The 21,983-nt window shown below is 35.7% G+C and overlaps 1 long non-coding RNA gene across 1 annotated transcript; it reads right to left on the reverse strand.

Moving 5' to 3' along the window:
- Nucleotides 1-12,622: 12,622 nt before the first annotated feature.
- LOC146440162 (uncharacterized) lies at nt 12,623-20,131 on the reverse strand. The gene is made up of 3 exons (XR_014851367.1): nt 20,088-20,131; nt 19,110-19,177; nt 12,623-14,545 (listed from the first exon to the last, which is right to left on the reverse strand). It is a non-coding gene; the product is annotated as an uncharacterized LOC146440162 (long non-coding RNA).
- Nucleotides 20,132-21,983: the final 1,852 nt, after the last annotated feature.

A 21,983-nucleotide genomic window follows, 5' to 3' on the forward strand; every position in this document is an offset into this window, starting at 1 on the left:
AAATCTTGTCCTTTGTCACCTATTTTCTGGAAAATGGTATTTCCCAGCATTTTTTCCCTGGGTCTGACCAATACCCAGAACTCAATTTGATCAGTCCATTTTGTACTGCATCTAATTAACAAAGACCTCCTTCCATTACATGAAATGAGATGAAGATACTGCTTTTATGAAGCACTGGCAGAGCTATTTTACATGTACCAGAATATAACCTTACCCAATGAAATGGTGCTTAACTGAAAACTATAAAATGAAACAGAAAGTTAAACAAGGTTCCTATTCAAGAATATTGGGAAATTTGTTAGACATGGGTCATTAATGTAAACTACCTGAGAAGCATTACAGGGACATTGCAAGGTTGACCCTTCTTCCTCTCCAAATGGTATTTTATGTTTTTAAAATACTCCCCAATAAAACAGAACATTTCTTTTCAGATTTGCACTGTCAAGAAGTGAGCTGCTTAACCTTGATCATGTTCCTTTAAAGCTGTTCCTAATACTTTTTTGAAGACTAAGTTTAGTGTATGTATGTGACTTATTCAAAAGTACTTATAACTTAGCTGTTTCCTGCTTAAATGGTACTAGATATTATTAGAATCAGTGATAGGATAGACTAAAATAGTTCTGAAAGACTAATAACCAGGGACTAGAAGGAAATTGGATACCCTAGTAAAAAACTATTGAAAATTGAAATATATCACATAACGTTTTTCTGCATAGTGGATGAGATTATTAAAATCAGATTTTTTTACAGATTTTAACTTCTCAGTGAACAGAATCACAAGATATGGTTTAAACCTCATGCACACCTTGGAAAACAACTTGAAAAGATGTGGCACCAAACTCAAAGGGTACATCAGGCTTTAAAGAAGCAGACAGTTTAGCAGCTGGTCAAATTTTAAATGCAGATTTCCCTCTCGAAGGGAAAATATAATAAAGGAGGTTGTGTTGTGAAGAAGAGCCATTGCACAAGAGGTGGGAAATGGATGGTCTGGTGAGTTAAGGAGGCATACAGGGAGTCAAAGAAGGTAGCGGTAGTAAAGCCAAGATGTAAAATAATTACCTCAAGATCCCTTTTTCTTTTAATTAAAGCATAACTGATTCATGCAGTCTTATGTGTTGTCTTTGCAAATATTTCACACTATTTTAGCTTTCCTCCTTGCCTGTTAGCTTGTCTAATTTAGGCTTTATAGCAACAAAAGTTCAACTGAACTAAAGTAATCAGAATCTATTGTCCGACTGGACAAAGGAAAAAAAACCAACCAACTACATACCCTACCACTTTAAAAGAACAGATTAAATACAGCAAATGAAAAACAGGGGAGCAGGATGTTAGGTGGGGTGCTTTGGGGATTTGTAGCAGTATAATGCACAGAAGACCTGCAATGACAGAGCCTTCATGTGGCAGATATTCACCTTCACAGTAGTTTAGTGGGAGTTATTATACCAGTACATGAATATCCATGCTGTCAAACTCCACGGGACCATGTTCCATGTCTAAGATGAAAAGTGGGATAGAAAGCTCAGGAGAAGCTTCACACATCAAAGACAGCAGTCATCCACAGCCCACTCCACTGTGGAACAGGGCTGCATAGTCCACAGCTAGCAGAGCCACGGTTTATGCCACTTAATGCTGCCTAATGCATACCAAAATCTTCCACAGATCTCAGGTGACCTGAGCACAACAGGTCACCATCCCTGTTACAGATTCTAAAAGCCACAGAGAAAAGTTGAAATCTAACAGTGTGGAATCTATTTGAATGATGAAATCTTTATTTTTCCCTTTGTATCTTATTCAAAGTATTCCAAAAGGAGGAAGGAAACGCCAAATCATAAGCAAATTTAAGTCAGAAGTTCACCTAGGGGGTTCACTATCTTTTTGGGCTGCAGTTGAATTTGTTTCTTCATGCTGTTTTGAGAGACAGTAGCAAATCAATGCAGACTGCCTGAACCCTCGAGTAATATCAAAGGAAATATATCTAAATGCTTATCTTAGAAGAAGTTCCAATGCAGCTAACAAGTATTTCCTAATGTTTACATTTAATTTGCCAACTCAAATCCTAGGCCAATATGTCACTGCAAACAGCACTATTTTCTCTTCTTTTTTTTTTTAATGGCTTTTGGGAATGGAAATCAAAGTGTGTATCAAAGAAAATAACAAAGTGAGTGACTATAGAATTCTTTCAGGAAAAATACTTAGAGGCCATTCCAGTCATTTTGCCTAATCTTCCTGATTCTTTTCTGGGGAATTTAGCTGGAGTTTTCAAATGCTACATAGAGGAGCAAGTTTGTACTTAGTTACTTGAAAAATTGTTCTTTCAGCCTTTATGTAAATAAAATGTATTCTACATTTTCTGTGAAAACCTATATTAAGATTCCTCTAAGAAGCTCTTCTTTTAATTTTAAAGTTGGAAGAAGTAAAGTGAATTATATGCCTATCGTTATATTTGGATTTTAATTATGTGCCAGAAAATATATATAACCTTGATGCCTTTGATGGCAGCAGAGAGTAAGTATAATAAGTTAGAGCCTTTCAAATTTGTTTTTTAAGTGTTGATAGTATTTCTTCTGTAGGGACATTTTTAAACTATATGAATTTTTTTTCTAAAGGTAATTCTAAAACAGTATGAGAAAATATTTTTAAAATATTGAATTAATTATTAATGCTATTTTTTTGAGGTAGGGTCTCTGCAATTTCTTAGCAGAAAGCAGTGGTGAAATTTGAAGAGGTATTTGATAATTTTTTTTCTTTGTAGGGGTTAAAACTAACAAACTTCTCTGCCATGCCACTTAGAGGCTAAGGTTTCTGTATGCATTTAATGTAAATTATACTCATTTTTTCCTCTTTCATTTTTCAGATTTGAGGTGCCTAGACCCAATATAGCAACAGAAGATGCCAACTGTTGCAGTGTTTCATTTAAATTTTGCTGTAGAAGATAATTCACGCCATTATTCACACCCATTTCTCAGCAAGTTTTATCAATTAGATTTTAGACCATAGCAGTACCAATACATATTAAGACAAGTTTTGTAGAAATAGAGAGAGTATATTTGAATCAGGATGCATTCTATTAAAAGAAATCAAATAAAACAATTCCCAAACAAATATTTTAATATTGAAAGTAAAACTCTAGTACATTGAGAGGGACCAACCTGATTTTTATTTACGCCTCAAAATATATTACACATGAGGTGAAAAATTACTGAAGGGGGTGTACATGTGCTGTGAGCCCTGTCCCTGGGGAGGCTTTGCCTGGCGTACCAGCTGTGATTGGTTTTGCAATTTTACACTAGAACATCTGTGTTCACCAATGTGACACATAATGAGAGCATTTTCACATGTGTTGAAGAATCCCTTCAGTGCTGGTGTCTCATTGAGCAGCTGCAGTGGGAGCTGCAGGTTGAGCTCTGGGAATCTGAGAATTGCTGACCCTTTGCACAGCAAAGGGCCTGGGGACCTGTGGCCTGGCCAGGGGACACTCAGAGACATGGCAGGAGCTGAGGGTTCCACAGCTGAGGGTTCCTGTTATTAGACTGTGCAAGGATAAAAGCCCAAAGGGTCCTTTCTTCAGGGTCCCACCTCAGAGGCACCAGGTCGAGCTGCTGATTTGTTATTTATTGCACCAATTAAATAACTCTAAAGATGGGTCATCTGTGACTCTGCTGTGGGAAATCTGGGGCTGAGCCAGCTTGGAAACCTGGAGTGACTGTGTGAGTGTGGGGTGTAGCTGTTTTGGGGCCTCAGTCCCAGCTCAGGTGTGTGAGTGTGACTGACTGAGTGGCTCCTGGAGGGCTGGACACAGATGTTTCTTTAATATATAATCACACCAAGCACAGCAGCATTTAAAGGATAAGTGTCAGGCTTCATGAATGATTCTTCATAGAGCTGAAGCTACTTCAGTGCTCTGAACAACAAACAGAGTTTGTTAAGTATGCAATGCTTTTACAGTACCTCCCAAAGTATGTGAGGGAAAGATGAGTGGCACTGAGGCATCTTAAATTAAAGCAGACCTTGAGTAAACAAATTCATCTGTATTGTCTTGATACAGACTGATACTTCATCTGTATTGCCTGATGGTGCAAACTGAAGTAGGTGTGAACTGCCTAAGGTAAGTATTTACCAGATCATACTGGTCTCATCCATACTTCATGACAGGTGGAACAGTTCTCCAGTGAATTTGGGATCTACATAGTCTGGGGCTTTTCTAGCACATTTCATGTTCACTAGGTGAACCTCAGCCCTGAGTTTCAGCTGTTCCTGATTTAAGGCTTAATGCACTTCAGGACATTTTTGCTAAGGAAGTTGGCATGGTAAAACCACATAAGATAAGAAAAGCAAGAAATAAAATAACAATTGTTGAGATGATGATAAAACAAGATGCAAGAGGAAACATATTTACAAGATACAGTATAAAAAACTAATCTAAAAAACCACAGAGGTCAGCAAGATGCAAGAGAGACCAACATTTCCCCATCTAACTTTCAGTTGCTTGATTATCTTATTGAATGTTTTAATGAGGATTAGTCTTCAATATCTACTATGTGAACCTGTCAATAAATACCTTTCTTTCCGAGTTCCTCCATAAACATTAAACGACATTTCAACATAAATGACCTGAAGAAGTAAGGCTACATGTCAGTCTGAGTAATAGATAGCATGTGAATCTATTAACACTGTTAACATACCTGATACCTGTTGGAAAATTCTGCTTAACCTTTGTAAAAATGTAGAGACTGTTATTTATACTGGCACTTCTTTTGTCCTCTGTATATGAGATTGATGGTTTCTACATACCTCCATGCATAGTTATGATATTATGATTGTCAGGGCTATACTTTGGTCATGAAACCCTTACACATGTATTTCCTGACTTTCAGTGGACATCAGGGAGCCATTTTGTACAATTGCTTTGGGATTTAAAGAAGTTTTGCTGTCAAGGACTACACTGTCAACAAATAGAGAATGGAGCCAAATGTAAACTATTCTCCCAGTCATAGTGAGATTTCTTATTAGATGGAACTATTTGGTTTACTCCAGCAGGAAGTCTACTGGCAAACTTGCACTCATAAACTGCCCCAACACAGTAGGCAAACCAACAGGACAGTGTCCTTTTTTTAATTGTATTTTTGATACTGATTGTAGACAGCCAAATTTTTCTTCCACTTGTTTTTGTGTGCTCTAACCACTATGCTGTTGCTTAAGTAGTGGGTTTCATAAACAGAAAATCTCTTCTGACTGCATTTTTTCTGTAAAGGGCATAATGTTTTCTGTCCTTAGTGGTGAAATTTGTGCTCTAAGCACAGCTATCTGATAGGGTCTTTCAGAGGGCTTAGACATATAGTTTGTGAATCCTAAATCACTATCAGCAAGAGACTAGATAAACTCTCACTGTGGTTTCACAAACACTTCTTAAAATAATTAGTTAACAATAAACTATTATGACAGAAAATTGAAATTTACCAATATTCATATATTTCTAACAGCACATTTCTATGGACTCAACTAATGATCTTTTGCAGTGTGTTAAAAAATTCCTGGTTTACCACATGCCTCTTATTTAGGTGTTATTGTTGCCACTATGGAGTTTACTATGATAGCACTTGTGCTGTAGTTTAAGGGTCAGGATCATATAAGAAGGTATCTCACTCCTGTGAGTTTCCACCCAAAGTCTAGAGTAATTGTAACAAAATTATGTTTAAAACAGACAGAAAGTTGAAAGAAGCACTGCCGGACAGAATTGATTATGTACCTCATAAGTCTATAATTCCCAATAGTGGTAGGGGTATGTATATATGTATACTTAAATACTCTCCACTGTTGCACAACCTGATTGTTTGACTTATGCAGTAGTGACAGCAAAAATGAAACTTAAGAAAGCATGAAGAAATTAAAAAAAACCCCAACAGGCAATAATGAATTAGTTACCTACACACCAGCTATGTGGAAAGAAACCAGTATCCAAACAAGAATTATTAACAAAAGGCAGGAGATAAATTGACTGTAAAGTGGAGTCAAATCTTAGTCTGTTGAGAGTAATAGTAAAAATTCCCATTGTTCTCAATGGGAGCAAAATTTAGCCTACGGGTTATATGACATTCATTAAAATATTCATAAGTTGTAATATAAGGTTTAATAGAAATATCTTTCATATTTCATTAATATGTCAAGGTGAAAACTAATGGACTATAGATATCACGGGTTTGAGAGCAGCTTTTTTTCTCATGTTTGACATTTCTCTCCTTGACCCCCCTACACTTTCTGGGTCATGTAGAATACTATTTAATTTGCAACTCCTGTAAAGAACTCTGACAACACAACTGAACGGAGGAAGCAGAAAGACATATTCCAACTTTCGGGGGATTGAAACAAGCAAATGTCACTGATTTAGAAATCCTCATCCAGGAGTCTGTGCCAGCAGCCATAGTTTCACCACTCATAATGATTGCATCAAGTTGCACATGACCAGCAGCACTCAATACAGCAGCATGACCTGCAGGAAACTATTCCATTTGTAAAAGGTCAAACATTCTTTGCCTTAAGCTTTTGAAATGAAGAATAGAAAACAATTTCAGGGCTATTTACTACCCAGTTCTCTGACAGTTTTTGTCCTAGCTTCCTGTAAGAGATATTTGCTTTTATAGTTACAAACCTTTCAGTAAATATGATGCTTGTGGCTAAAAAAAAAAAAAAACCAAAACAAAACCAAAAGCATTTGATTGTTTTCTTTGGGTCGTAAAGCTTTTATCTTGTTTCTAAATTCAGAAAGTGTGCCTGGAAATACGTTGGCTTTTTTTTTTTAGAATAATGCTAGAAATGTGGGAAAATATTTATAATGTTTCTACTACTGATGTAAATATTACCACTCTCAAATAAAAAATTTTATTGCCATGTTCCAATTCTATGTTGCATTTCTAATCCTTTTCCATGCTGCTGATTTTGGGGGAAAACAAGATAGAAACTTCATTGAGTTCTGTTTAAACACAAAGGTACATACAATATATGGGCAATATAATGTCTAAATAGACAACTGAGCCCAGAAAGAATCCTAACTTATCAGTGAAATAAGAGTACAAAACCTACTAAGATACCCCAGCCCCCTAAATTAAAATAAATGATGCCTTAGTCACATTCTCGTGCATTTTATTATAAGACAAATTCATGAGACACCTATGGGGAACCTAAAAATGCTTTCCAACGTATTAGAAAATCATGGCACAACAGAAAACTCTTGGCACAAAACTTTGCCAACAGGAAAGGGAGGCATGGCATGACAAGAGGAGTGTGTGCCATATACACAGTAAGTTAGCAAGAAATAATGAAAAATCTTTTAATAATGCCCACAATATGCTATATCCCAGGATTATCATTCCTTTGCATACGCATCCTGATTCTCCCCTCAAAACTAAAAAAAACTCCTACAGTATCCAGCAACACTTTTCTTTCCAACATTTCCCTTGTTGCTCCTGCTGCTTCCTTTCGAAAACATCCCTAAAGCACTATCAGGTTTATGATTTCATAAATCTGAAAGAAAGAATTACAGTGCAATAATGGTCATCTGCCTCTAAATTAAAACTGTATCATAACACTGGGGGCTGATATCTATAAACTTGTTAAAGCCTACAAGTAAAACATTAAAAGGAGGGAAAAATCTTTCCCCAACATGATGTATATTACATAATTATGACATTAGTAAAAGTCTATGGAGTTACCATGAGAGAAAAATAAAGAACAAAGAAGTTTGAAATAAGATGGTTATTTGTTTGTAGTTTGCAGCTATGTTCATGATACTTGAGCATGCTACTGAAATTAAAGCTAACAACTGTTTCTAACAATTAATGCAAAACAATTACCTAGTTTACTGATGAGATACCCTCTGGCTAAGGGTGCAAATCAGGAAGGAAACAGAATGAATTAATAGGTCTCCATATGGGCACTTAAAAGAGCTAACCAATAAACTTGGAAAGAACCATAGAAGAGTAGCTTTCACTCAGTAATCTCTGTTTGCCTTTTCTGCTGCCTTGATGCAGTGCTGGTGTGTAATTATGTTTATATTGAATATATGTTAAAGACTGGTATATTTCCAATCTTCTTGGTTCAACTTTCATATGTGGCAGTATTCGATTTTTTTAAGCTAGCATTTTCTCTCTGAATCTGTTTCGTTTAGTTGATTCCAATAATTTCAGTTTAAAAAGGTATTCAGAGCTTTAAATGTCATCAAGACTAGGGCTTGGCTACACATCCAAGACAGCCATGAATAGTGCATTGGTTTTTGTTGAATGAATACAATATGTGCATATGGATTTTCTCCACTGGATTATAAACTTCCCTAGCTTACATTAGGTTTTTATGGTAAAGGTGAATGAATCATCCCTTTTCCCTGTACTCACCTTGGAATCAGAGATTTAATTAATGCTATATCAAAAGGATCGGACATTTAAAAGGATACTGATAGGACACAAATCTGACTCTACAGGAATTAGTGTTGTACAGAATATTCTTCTGAATTCCTTTCATTATTACTTAATTTCATCATTTTTCATGACAATTGAAATTCTTTTCCTATATTCTAATGATCTCAAAGTCCAAATTCTCTTTTTATCACAATGGTCTGTGTCACTTAGAGTGCTGATACTGCCTTTGTTTGTGGCAGAAGCCATCTGACCAGGGCTAACATAGACTTAAAGTTGCTGATTGCGAGATGATGTGTTCAGGATTGGCTAAAAAAATCCTAATTCAGTGGAATTTTCTCTTTCTCATACTGAAAATTCAATGATCTCATGTTACCATTTTAGTCCCATGGAAAAGTAAAGTTGAAAGTATTCAGTTTTGGTTTAATAGCAAATGATTTATTTTAATTTTAACGACTTTTGAGATGCTTACTCCTCTTAATTCATGGTATATGAATTTTATCTAGATATACTAACTAAAATAGCTCAGGGAAATGGTAGGAACGTTGCCCATTTCTTCTTTGAGATCTTCCAATAGCAGCTTTTGGATACAAGCAAGATGATTCCCTTTATTGGAGAATATGGGGACTCCAGTGCATAACACAAGCACATTTCTATAGAACTGTAGAATAGTTTAGGCTGGAAGGGATATTTAGAGGTCATCTAGTCCAACTTTTCTGCTATTAGCAGAGACACCTTCAAATAGATCAAGTGGTTCAGAGTTCTATCTGACCTTCAATGTTTTAAGGACTGGGGTATCTACCAGCTATCTGGGCAACCTGTTCCAGTGTTTCACCACTCTAATTGTAAAATATGTCTTGCTTTTATCTTGTCTAAAGCTACCCCCTTCTAGTTTAAAGCCATTACCCTTTGTCCTGTCACTACAGGCCATATTAAAAATCTGTCTCCATCTTTCTGATAAGCCTGCTTTACATACTGAAAGGCCCCAAGGAGGTCTCCAAGGACCTTTCTCTTTCCCAGGCTGTACAACCCCAACTCTCTCAGCCTTTCTTCATAGGTGAGACTGCTCTTACAAGTCCATGTCCTTCTTTTCCTGGGAAGCTCAGAGCTGGTCACAGTTCTTTGGGTGGATCTCATGGGAGTGGAGTAGAGGGGAAAATCACCTCCCTTGACCTGCTAGCCACAATTTTTATTATGGAGCCCAGGATATGGTTGACTTTTTGGGTTGCCAGTGAGCACAGCCAGCTCATGTCCAGCTTTTCTCCCACCAGCACCCCCAAGACCTCCCCCACAGGGCTGCTTTAAATCCTTTATTTCCCTTATATTGATACTGGGGCTTGCCCTGGCCCAGGTGCTGCACCTTGCACTTGGCCTTATTGAACCTCTTGAGGTTCCCATGGGCTCCCTTCTTGAACTTGTCCAGATCCCTCTGGATAGCTTCCTGCCCTTCAGATGTGTCAGCCACACCACTCAGCTTGGTGTCATCTAAAATTTGTTGAGGGTGCACTCAATCCCAGTGGCTGTGTTTTTGACGGAGACAGTAAACAGTACTGGCCCCAGTACAGTTCCCTGGGGGACACCACTCATTACTGAATTCAGGACAGGTCAGACAGAAAATTTATTATCTATGATCATAGTGAGAGAATATCCTCATTACATTTCCCCCTCTGCTTCCCTGCTCTCTTCCAAGTGATTGCAGAGATCTAGACGATATGGTGCTTCAGAAAACAATAAAAAAGGAAAAATAAAAAGTGAGAAAAATTAATCATTACAATGTTAAAAAAGCCAGGTATCCATGCCTGGGACAGACTTCTTAAGCAGCTTGTTGGCTGCCACAATTCTAAGAACGAATTAACCAGTAAATAATGTGATAATATGGAGAGACAGCTTTGGATGGAGCCCGTAGGGGTGCCACATTCAGTGTCACGTTAGCTTATAAACAGTAATTGACTGTTAGCTTTTAGTCAAAAAGAGTGGGTTTTTTTAGTTAGGATAAACTTAAACATTTCTCTCATATATTAATAATTTTACCACCACACTATCATTGATGATAGTTATTTTATATGAAGGAAATGAAGGGAAAAAAAGAAAAATGGTGAAGTCCTTTTTGCCATCCATTACCAAAACCCAGGACATCTATACAGGAATAAGCAATAAATATTTGATTTACAAACCCAGTTAAATGCCTTTTTCCGGAGGTCAAGTTTGGAATTTGAGGATTGCAGTGATATGCAATCCAGTAGACACAGGACACCTTATACCTGAATACAGCTCTTACCACTAACTAGCTCTCATTCACTCTTCACTCCACTGCTTTGATTACTCATCTTTCCCATATTTATTTTCTTTGTCTTTTTTGCTCTTCTCCTGTCTTGTCTTTCCACATTAAGTAGCAAATTATTCATTTGCAAGTCTCTGGCTTGGATTAGCCTCTTTGTGTTTAATTGATTTTCCAGCTTTTTAAAAGGATGTCTTTTAAGATTTCTGCTTTTTTCTACCTGTTGCCTGAATTCCTCCTAACTTTTCTCAGTAAAATAAATCAGGATGCTAAGGGGAGTCAATAAACTTAAACTTCTCTGAAGTTCTGAATTTTCGTGTGTTCAAACATTACCTTTATATCTTACTGCTGTCTTTGCAAACTTCCTGTAATTTTCTTTCACAGACAACATCCACATATAAAGCAGTATGTTATATCATTTTGTTGTATCATCTTGAAGTAGCTGGTGATACACTCTTTTTCTCCCTAAGTTCAAGTTCAACATTTCCAGTAAGAGAAAATGAAAGATTACATTGTTTTTTATCACTTTTTAATGCAAATGAAGAGCACCAAATTCTCCAAGAAAGTCGTTATTTTTCAAGATGAAAAATAGTAGAAGGAAATAAAGTCTAAGGTTTTGTACAATATTTCTTTACAGGGAAAGGGTTCCTGCGAGCCTCTTCAATATTCTGTATAAAATAAAGTAAGGAAATATGACAAGTTACTGTTTTGTTGCTTGGAGTTTTGGGAGTCATGTTGTGTTCCTTCATGTTTCTGAGTTTATCATCCCAGGTAGAAAACTCCCACTCTGTATTTTATGGGCGTAATTCTTAGGTAATATTTTGTATATCATGTTCCTGTATATCACAAATATATATGCATTCATAGTGAAGATTGTTTTTAACTATCAGCATGGTAAAAGTGCTTCAGCACTTGTCCCTATAACAATATTATGACAAAAATAAAAGGTTTATTTATCATGAACGTTTCTAACAACTGTTATTGCATGACCACCCTTAGCATCCTGATATCAACATTACTTGTTACAAGGGATTTAGTTTCCATATTTTTACTGGACCAGTACAAGCTGAGTAAACAAGCTAAAATTCATTGGAAAGCGATAAAAGATCTGTCAGTGGCCTGTAAGCACCTTTTGTGAATACAACAGAAAAATAATCCTCCTCCTCCCCTTTATTGTCCACTGAAAGCAAAATAGACCTATGACTTAATGTGAGAGAAACAAATACTCAAGTTAAAAAATTCAGTCCAGATAGCAAAAATCAAGAAATCAGTGTTACATATAAAACTCAAATTATCTAACAAAAGGCAAAACAATCACATACCAAGGAAAACTGGACTGGTAAATCTGAGATACTAAATTTGGCCACAGTAAGTCGAATAATCATTAACTATTAAAAAAAAATAATAGCATATCCTTCTAAATCAGAACTACTTTGTCTTTATTTTTTATTTGTTTGATCTTTTTTTCAATACTTGCTTTGTAGTTTGAAATAACAGAATTGCTGGAAAATCTGGCACAAGGAGCACCCGTTTTGCCCCTATTCCTTATATGTGTTACCTTTCAAGATCTCCAAAAGTAGCCAAAAATACTTAATGTCAAAAAGTGAGGTCTAATTTTTTTTCTTGCTTGGGAACAATTCTTAACATTCCTTCAAATCAGGTTTACCATTCTGCTTCATTGCTTAATGAGGCCTCAGATTAATCCACAAAGTGTCAATAAATCATTAACTCTTTTATTCATGCTCAAAGTGCATTCAATCAATTTTACCCACTGCTGAGCTTTCAGTATCATCAAATGTCTGATCTATCTTTGTGCATCTACTAAATAATTTAAGAATATTATATTGACTGATTATACATTATTTTGAAACATAGAATCTATAGTTATATTACAATTTCTCAAGCAGACAAAAACTTCTTCTTTTTTTGCTGAGAATATATGAATAACATGATTATTAACAGAGCACCAAAAGTAGCTTTTACTCACCAAAAAAACTTTACTTATTCCAAAATACTTTAAATATTGTTTTTGTGTTATACCAAGGCTCAAATCTACACCTCATTTTCCTACTCTAAGATCTGAAATTAGTCTGTAATGCTCAGACAAAAGAAAGTCCTTGTGTAGCCTTATTGCTTTTATTCTTAATAGATGGCAGAGTAATAAGAAAGGTGCACAATGGGCAGATAGAAAAGATAATGGGCATGAGATTGGCTGAGGTGCATGGCACAGTTCAAAGGAAGGGGATGGCCCTACACCTCTGAGGAGTCTATCTATTCTATGTATTTTTCTAGGCAGCCTTTTGTATTGGTTGTGCAACAGACAGTCTCAATAGAATGTGATTTTTAACTTTTGTTTTCCTACTAATAGCATAACCATTCAGTAGTATTGATAGGGAATATTTTTACACACATATGAGAGAAGAAGAGGTTGACAAAATGGTCTCACATGGTGGAAGGTGCAGAATATTCTTCTTGCAGGACTTCATAAACTCAGATAGTATTTCCTACAATCTTATGACTAGTGTAGCAAACTGATAAAGTATTACCATAGTTCCATGTGAACAGAGTTTCAGCATCATGAAGGTCTAGGCCTTGTCTTACCTCAATTGTTTGTTTGCTTGGAAGAATTGAATGATGTCTGACTTTGTCCTCCAGAAAAATAGGTAAATTACCCTCTGGTCATGGATCTTGATGGAAAAAAGAATCTAAGGTGAGCTAAAGAGGAGCAGAACACTCTGTGAGGTTTATTCCTCACTATGAGCTGAATTTGGCTGTTTCATGTTTGCATTAAAGTTTTTTAGGATGACATCCTAAAAAGCTTCTTTTTCTTACTGATTCCACAGTTCTTCCAAGATTATATCCAGACACCCAGCAAACAGTGGGAAAATTAAGACAAATTACCTGAGGCAGGGCAGCCCAGCATAAATCCTGACTTGAACATTCAAACTGAAGGATTGCTGCCTTAATACATGTGAAATGCATTTGAAATCAGAAATTTGAAATCAAATATGAAATTAGATTTGTGATGCCTATACAAACTTAATTCTAACTTCACTGTCATATGTGTAACTATTTTTGTCTATTCTACTTTTTGCTTTCATTGATAAGTTGAAAAAAGGTTTAGTGGAACTGGCAGACATAGCAGGCATAAGGAAGGGAAAAAGAAATTAAATTCAAGGTATCATAAATTCTTCTTTATCATCTTCAGATTAAAAGATTTTGATAGGCACAGCAAAAAAGAAGGTGCAAATTTCCTTTGGAGTAAGGGAAATGCACCACACTTAAAACTCAGAACAGTGTTGATAAAGAATTTAAACAGACAAATACCATAGAAGAGATATGAGAAACACATTGTTCACAAAAATATTATATTTTCCTTTCATCAACACAGAATTAATAGCTGAATGCTTTAATGAGGTTTTATTTTACTAAGACTTCATTACATTTTCAAGACATGCTACTACAGAACATTTATTAGCACATTATGAAGTGTTATAAATAATTGAAACTAAGCTGCCATTGTCAGTTGAATAAGTGTTTGCAATTCATTACTATTACATTTTTCCCCCACTCAATAGTTCACAAGATTCAAGAATTTTCATTAAATGTGGAACTCACTACACCAATACAGACATGTTCTGACACTCCCTCACTGAACTGGTATTCCTGGCTTTGTCAGCTTGGGACAGGGACTTGGTGGTAGCTTGCATGAAGGGCTCCCTCCTGGGTACACTGTTTCCCTGGAATCTCCTCTGTATGTGTCTGCATGGTGAGAATAACTTAGAGAGAGAGATTATCTGGTGCAGTTGAACATTTGAGAGATGCAGTTCTTCTTGGCACAGTAGCATCCATTTTGGACGTCCTGAATGGGGGAAGGAGAATTGAAATTTGTCCTGAGACATCCCTCAGGAGGGGTGCCCCTCAGAGAGTTTTGATCACTGCAAGTGACACAAAAAGGCTCTGATGACTGTGAAAATAGTAAAAATACTACCCCAGAAATTCTTCCTTATGACCCAATCTCACCCCACACCAATTATTTGATGGCAGAAGTTTTTTGTATTTTGATGCTCAGCATGCCTTCTTTACTAGAAAGGCAGTAACTTGTGCATCATCCTCATTGATTCAGCCATTCCTTAATTTAGTTCAGAGAGTCAATCAATATTTTGTATAATGTGGTTTCTGTTTTGATAAGCAAAGAATTGCCTCTTGAATCACTTCTTAGGCACTGAATATAAAACCACCATATCATTTATTATTCCACTTTGATAAGCAACTGTGCTTGAATTGGTCATTGATTAAGCACAGCTTTTGTGTCAGATCACAATAGAAACTTGGTTGTTACTCCTTTAGAACAGTAGCTGCAGCAATCTAACCAGTTCTTTCACTCCTGTAAATTCCAATATGATTTGGTATCCAAGACAAACACAACTTATATTTTCCATATATGAAACTGACTATATTTTCTAGTGTTTGAATGAGTATATTTTTGTTGTTGAATATGCTGTGAAAACACCTAATACCATGGTATTTCAGAACCACTTATCAGGAACACAGATTTCTGTGTTCTCAAGTGTTACACTTGGAAAGCCACCTGAAATCTGTAGTTATTGTAGGGAAAATGTACTATAAATATACAGTATATTGTTAAGAGTGTTCCATAGCATACACACCAAAGTGCTTCCCATACTTGAAAATGTATGTACAGTGTAAGTGTAAAAGATTAAAAATTTCTATGGCTACCAGTGTATAAATTACTTTTGTTATTGCTGTTATATGTAACTCTACTTTTATTTTTAACTGCATTTATGGAAGATTCAAATTAATGTTATTAGAAATATATTATTCTCAAGATAATTTAAATTCCTACAAATATTTATGTATGAAAAATGGAACACTAGCTTTTGATTGGTGTGCAACCTGAAAAGCTCATTGATGCTGAAAGGTGGTTTGGAGTTGTACATCCCATTTTAGGTTAAGGTAGAAACCTCTTCTTTATGCATTTTTATTAGTGAGGTATGGACGTGTGAACAATTTCTCTCAATTTTTTGCAAATTCAATTGTTTCTGATACTTTTCTCTAACTCAAATCATGATGTGCCTTTAGCATCAAAATTTGTTGCTGTGAAAACAATTATCATATCAAAAAACAAGATTATGACCTCAGGTGAGGAATAATCAGGAAGAGTAGATGAAATCTGGCTGTGAGATACAATCAGATGGGCACAAGAAACATTTGAAAAAAACAAAGCCTTTCTATGTTTTTAAGATGATAAGGTTTAATTGAAGATCCATTGACCTGTTTGTCTTCCCCTGGAAAAGATTATTATCTTTGGGTGTTGTAGAGAAGCAGTGTAAAAACACCTAGAAGGAAGGTAGTTTGAGCAAAAATATTTTTAAAGAGAAATTATACATTTTTCCCAAAAGCACTGTATGGGAAATTTTTTTTTACAAAGTACAAATACTGTTCTTTCTTTACAAATCAGTAAATAGTTTTGTGTATCTGCAAGCTATATCAGACATTCAAAGGACAGCTGCAGTGGCCAAGACTTTGGTTGAATTATTAATATTCACTGAAGAATCCTAGATCAATGCAGACTCTAAAGACACAGAAATATATTTCATTCTGCTAGGAATGCCATAATTTTGTAATGTGGACTATTACATGAATGAAAATAAAAAATTTATTCTCTTCCTAGATTGCTGAAATTTCACTATTCAAGAACTATTTATGTTTGACTGTGCAATCACTCTCAGGCACTCAAGAGCCCTGAACATTCAAACTGCTTACAGTGTTTGTTTCTCTCAATGACATATTGAGAATCTTTCAAATTGCCAGCTAAAGTAATTAATTGTGACAGGTCTAAAAATGATGCAGTAATGAATCCTGAAGAAGAGTTTAGAATGGAGGAATGATGCTAAGCCCAGGAAGGAGAGTGGGAAGAAGGTGGTTTAGAGGGCTTTTTTTTTGTTTCTCACCATCCCATTCCACTTTAATTTTTTTTAATTGACAATAAATTTAATTAATTTTCCCCAAGCCAAAGCTGTTTTGAACATGACAGTAACTGGTAAGGGAGCTTTTCTAGCTTATTTTCTCAGCTATCCTATTGAAAAGGAGAGTGGCAGAGCATCTCAGTGGGTATTTGGAAGCTACTCAAAATCAACCCTCCTCATTCAGGTAGTTGTCCTGCAAAAAACACCTACTGCAGACACACCTTGGATGACAGGATATTGCATTAATCCTCCATGGCTCATAGACTAACATAACTGTTTTATTTTTCACACCTTTGACTCATTTAAAGAACACAAGTGAAGTTCAATAATGATTGCCTACTGTCATATCTGAAACCATTTGGCTCCTCTGAGACAGAAAGGGAAAGAAGGATGAGAGGGAGAAAGGGAAAGTTCAAGAGAGGCAGAGATGAAGAAAGGGAGCTGTCTGTGCCTCTCTTTGCTGTGCAGGCTGAGGGTGGGATTCTCTTGCCCAAAGTTCAACATCTGGTGCCATTCAAGGCCACTTCAACTCCTGCATTAGGGCATCTGACCTCTGCCCACTGACACTGAAAGGACCTCATCTCTGCCACCCATGTCTGGCTATCCGGAACACCCTGTATAATCTCAAATTTCCCTGAGCACACACATGTTTTCAATCATATTATGACCCCAATCTTCATTGAACCTAATGGAATGTATGCACCTAGCACAAATTTCTGTATCTTAACCTTCAACTCAGTTCCACTCTTATGTTTTCCTATATTAGTCTCAGACTGAATTCTGCTTTCATAAATCTAGCTGTAGCTTTCTGGACAATAGCCATATTCAGTCTAGAAACTGCTTAGTTGCATTACCAGGGCACTACATCTCCTCAACTCCAGCTGGGGAAATGGATTGTTTCCCTAGTGTGGCTCTTATCCTTTTCCCCCTTTTCTGCTATAGAAATGGCCATAGAAATTGCTGCAAATAGCTGACTTGGCTTAGAGTCAGGATAATATCCTGGACATATCCTGACATATCTGACATATCTGGACCTCTCACTATGTGGACAGAATAAAAGTGTGACTTGCTGCTCTTATCAGTATACATGTGCTCATTATCAAAACCACAACAGAAATGTTTTGATTCTAACACTGAGGTGCAATGGAACAAAAATCTGGGCCTTCCTGAGCATGCTTTCAGAATTAAACAATCCTTCATTACTCTTCCTGTTTTCAGCAGACTGTCATTTGTGAGGGGACATTTTTTGCCCAAACCAACAAGAGCTAAGCAATGGAAATAATGTCTCAGAATATACACTGAAATGTTGGTTTGTAGTTATAAAACTAGACTTGGAATAATTTGTTTTAAACAAGATAATTCAACAGAATAGTTACTCATTTTTCAAAAAATGAAACAAAATGTTCCATCTCATAATAAATTAGATGTTCTGTATCTCTAGAAGAAAGAAGGAGGAATATAAATAAAAATATTAGATCTAGTGTTAAATGGAAAATAATTATGTTTGAAAAGAAACCAAACAAACACAGTTAGCCAATAAAATCTATATATGTGGAAAGCTGTGATATGGCAGGTGTTTTTATTATTACTTATCTGTTCAGGTTTGTATTAAAAGTCATGTCTACCTTTGCTGAGGAAAAAAAAATGACAATTTTTTTCTCACCCCTGCTTTTTTATTGCTGGTACCTCACATTCAGAAACAACTTCGTTAGGTCCTACTTCTTCTAGTACCTGCATCATCAGTAGAATTGTACCTAAATTGTAATTTATGAAGGCATTCAGTCACACAGCAGAAACAAGACTGTACCTTAGGACATGCTAAGGTCAATAGTAGAAAAAAATGGTGTTCTATAACTGCCGGAGAAGGTGTCATTTGTCTTCAGATCTTTTATGATGGAGCTGAGAAACAAGAGAAATCACTAGACAGATTAAGATTTCAAAGCTTCTATTATTGCTGCTTCATTTTTCTAAGATTGCTATCAGTAGGAAATTAGCATTTTGTGTGAATTTGAACTCACCACAACACCACTTTTACAATCAGTCCTGTAAACACATCTATTTTTTAACCCTTCACACAAGTATTTTTTTATTATTATATCCTAGTTAGGAGGGGCTCCCAACAAAACACAATTACTTGACATTATCTTACACAACCATTCACAAATTAGTTCAATACTGGAGCTATGTTTGCAGCCTCTTCAGTTTCCTCCTACTGCTCAGCCATTGGCTCTACTAAGCCTCTTTAAGGACAATAAATCGACTTGCCCAGTATGTGTCAAATTATTCACGTGATTCCAGAACTTTCTTTATTCCTCTTTAAGCAGTTTGAGATAGAGATTGTCATGTGCTGAGGCAATACAGCCACAAAAGTTTGAATTAACTAAGATTACAAAAAAGTATATTTATAAGTAATCCTAAAGTTACAGTCATACTCACCATCATTATCCAAATACAATTTTCAATATTCACCTCCAAAATGTTCAGCAAAACTTTCCTTGAGGGACCTGAGGAGGGAGAAGGTAGATGTAGAGGTTACACTGGCAGCTGTAGGGCAGAGCTGTTGTTATGATGATGTTGTGGAAAGCAATTAATCTGCAGACCTTTCACTATTTGTGAAAATAACTGGAAAGGCACTGGGACACAATTTAATTGAAGAATACTTGTGCCTATTCTTTGTTAATGTTTTATTTTTACTTAAAAAAAAGACCAATCAACAAAATCTCTAAGTTACTGTGAAAAAGATTTAAGAATTTTATTCTTATTTGGAAACTCTAAAACCTGCAGTACTATAATGCTCACTTCTAAATATGTCCTTTGATCTCAGTACTTTAGGGATGACTGTGAATACACATCTATTCCTTCATGCTGAAGTGACTGTGAAGAGACAAGAAGAGAGGAATTGTCATTTGTTCCTCTTTTCTTGCACACTGCTGTTACTCTATGCTGCGATATCAGTTATACCTTCCATTTAAATACCAAGAAACATTTTAATTTGTTTGGTTTTATATATGAGTCATGCATTTCAGCCCAAGAGTAGAATGTGATCATAACAGCCAGTTTCAGATCTCTGATTTTATTCTTGACTTTTTACCATATCTTAGAATTAATCACATCAAACCTAATACCTGTGTAAAACTTATGCCAATGTATTAATTTTACTCTCATAACCATTGAGCCTTTGCTCTAGATGTTTTATATTGTTATAGTCTGTTATCAAATGGGAACTTCTAGATGCATTTGGATGCTCTTTTCCTGGTTTTAGTAACTGTCTTTTGTTCTTTGGTTCCCAAAAAAACTAAAAGCCTTTATTACTATTATTTTGCTAGTAGACAACCCAGAATATTTTAACAATTCCTATAACCATTCCTGATCTTTATAAAAATGCACCAGTTTTTAAAAATAAACCATTATTACTATCTCAGCAGCTGTGTTGTCCTGTAAAAAGAACAGAGCTCTTCATTAAGCTTTCTACTATTTTTCCTTTCCTAGCATTCTTAAATTACAGTTGGCAAGTACCATTTCGTCTTTTTGATAAAAATCATTGGATTAAAGAAAAATTTTATTTAGAACCTAGAAGTTATTCACCTCTGAGCTGTTACACTCTAATTAGAAATTTAGTTTAGGGCCATTCCCTCATAATAAGTAAAATGAAATAAGCAAAAGTGATAGCTGTCATCATATTACAAGACCAGAGATAGTTAGAAAATTCTACTCTGCTTAACTAGTCTACAGCAATGTGTAAATAATTAATATTTTGGACGTAACAGTGCAGATATCACTCATATGAAACAAGTATAAGGAAAATCTGGTTGCATAACTCATATAAAATATAATTAAAGTTCATATAAAGGAATAGTACAAGTAGTCAGGAATAAAATTGAAAACAATGCATTTCAGTTAAAAAGACGCATTAAGATCATAAGGAAAACTCAAAGGATTCTGAGAATATATAGGAACTCAGAAAGGAACACAAGGAAAGATGTATGACAAAGAAAATAGTGAATGATACAAAGGAGAACATTTTTTTCTTTTTTAATCTTTCTAGGAAAAGTGAACTTTGACCAGATTCACTGTTAATTTAAAAATTGAGTAGAAATTTAGGTCAAAGCACAGAGAGAAGACTTTAAAGAATACTGAGATAACACAGAGGCATGCAGGTTCAGAGAGCCTGATTAATGTGTCTGATACACTGACCAAAGTACTCATTTAATTATCAAAGTTTATCTTTAAAATTTCTCTAAGAACAGAGGAGGTATCCCCAGGCTGAAAAGAAAAAATCCAAAAGGTAAAAAAGACAACTTGAGGAATTCTGGATAAATCAGTGTACTTCAAGTTCCTTGAAGTATTCTTAAACCAATGAGAAAACATTTTCAGAAAAATGTTAACAACGTGACAAAAAAAAAAAAGCAATCTTCTCTGGACCATTACAAATCAGTCTGAATTAATCCTTTTACATGAAGGGAAAAGGAAATAAATGTTATGTAGAGAGAAACATAAGTATTTGAATGATTCTGGCACTATACCGTACGGCATCGCTGAAAACGGTGCTGAAATTTTCACTGGAAATTTTGAAAAGAAATTAAACTGTCCTTTGCTGGGGATATCTCAGGCAAGTGAATCCTGTCTCATTGCAGAAGTTTGACTGGGTGATTTCTGAGGGCTTGATGAGTCATGGAGTTCTTGGTTTGTACCCTAGAATCAGCTACTCTTCACGATGTCTTGTGTGAAAAAGGAATAATAGTGAAATTTTGGCAATAAGTATGATCACTTTTGCACATTGAGTGAGGCTACTTTCTCCCCATGTTTCTGGAATCTACAGGCTACTGGCTGCAATCTGAAGAAGGTGCCTATATATATATAGATATGTTTGCAAACAAGCTTGGATCCTGGTCACCCACTTGTCAAAGTGAAATTGCATTCAATGTACACTAAATACTGAATTCAGAATATTGGGCAGTTAGGCAGCCAGTGCTGAATATTGTGTTTCCAGGATCTTTTTTTTCTTCCAGTATCTAACAGCTAATATAAACTTGATTTATCCACTGCATTGCACATAAATGAAGCTGATTTTAATAAAATGTGTTGCAGTCGTATATTTAAGTACACAGTAGATGTATTTTTGAATCATACTTTTGCTTATGTGTGATTATGGAGGCAAATTAAGGCCATGTGTGTGAGGCAGTCACAGTAATGGAGGCCCTATCAAGATTTTTGCATTAGAACAAAATTGTCTTCTGATTAAAATGAACCAGCTTTTGTTCTGTAGCTCAAGAGCACACAGAGAAATAAAAACTCCTCCACCACACAAAT

Source organism: Lichenostomus cassidix, chromosome 3, assembly GCF_008360975.1.
Source record: "Lichenostomus cassidix isolate B80296 chromosome 3, HeHo_3.0, whole genome shotgun sequence".
Taxonomy (NCBI): Eukaryota; Metazoa; Chordata; class Aves; order Passeriformes; family Meliphagidae; genus Lichenostomus; species Lichenostomus cassidix.